Genomic DNA, 1,011 nt, shown 5'->3' with positions numbered 1-1,011 from the left:
CACTACCCCGAGATTGGTAACCGACTGCTTTAGATGAGGCTGAAGGGAGTCCAGGTTTACAGGATCAGTGACAGCGGTAGAGCTTGGGTTAAACACAATGACCTCAGTCTTCTGATCATTAAAACTCAAGAAGTTTGCAGCCATCCAAGTCTTGATGTCATCAAGACATTTTGACAAAGGGTGGATGGAGCAGGAACTGTTTGGTTTTAAAGGCAGATAAATTTGAGAATCATCGGCGTAACAATGAAACGAAATATAATAATAATAATAATAATAATAATAATCATCATTTAATTTAAAAAGCGTCTTTCAGGACACCCAAGGGCACTTAAATGTTGAGTGGAAATACCATGTTTCCTCAGGATGGACCCCAAGGGGAGCAGATACAATGAGAACAGAAGGAGTCTAAGAATGGAGCCTTGCGGGACCCCACAGGAAAGAGGGACAGAAGCAGATAAATGATTGCCATATTAACATAAAAACTCCTGTCACCCAGATACGAACGGAACCATTCTAGCACCACCCCTGTAATCCCAACCCAGTGTTCTAGCCGTGACATAAAGATGCTGTGATCAATAGTGTCAAACGCAGCGGTAAGGTCGAGGAGTACCAGGATCACAGACTGACCAGAGTCATTCGTTAGCAGAATGTCATTACAGACCCTTACTAAAGCTGTCTCGGTGCTGTGCAGGTGTTTAAATACTGACTGAAAAATCTCAAAAATTCCATTTACATTCAAAAACTTGGTTAGTTGACTAAAAACTATTTTCTCCAAGTTTTAGAAAGAAATGGAAGTTTTGCGATTGGCCTGAAGTTTGAACAAGCTGCAGGGTCGAGTCCGGGGTTTTTAATTAATGGAGTTACCACTGCATGTTTTAAAACATCAGGAACCACACCTGTAGCCAAACTGCTGTTAATAATGGCAAGAACAGAGGGTCCAGTTGACGGTAGAACCTGTTTAAAACAGGGATGGGATCAGCAGGGATGGGATCAGCAGGGATGGGATCAGCA

This window comes from Nematolebias whitei, chromosome 14 (assembly GCF_014905685.2).
Source record: "Nematolebias whitei isolate Nwh7 chromosome 14, NemWhi1, whole genome shotgun sequence".
Taxonomy (NCBI): Eukaryota; Metazoa; Chordata; class Actinopteri; order Cyprinodontiformes; family Rivulidae; genus Nematolebias; species Nematolebias whitei.
Note: the sequence above shows the minus strand (reverse complement) of the source record.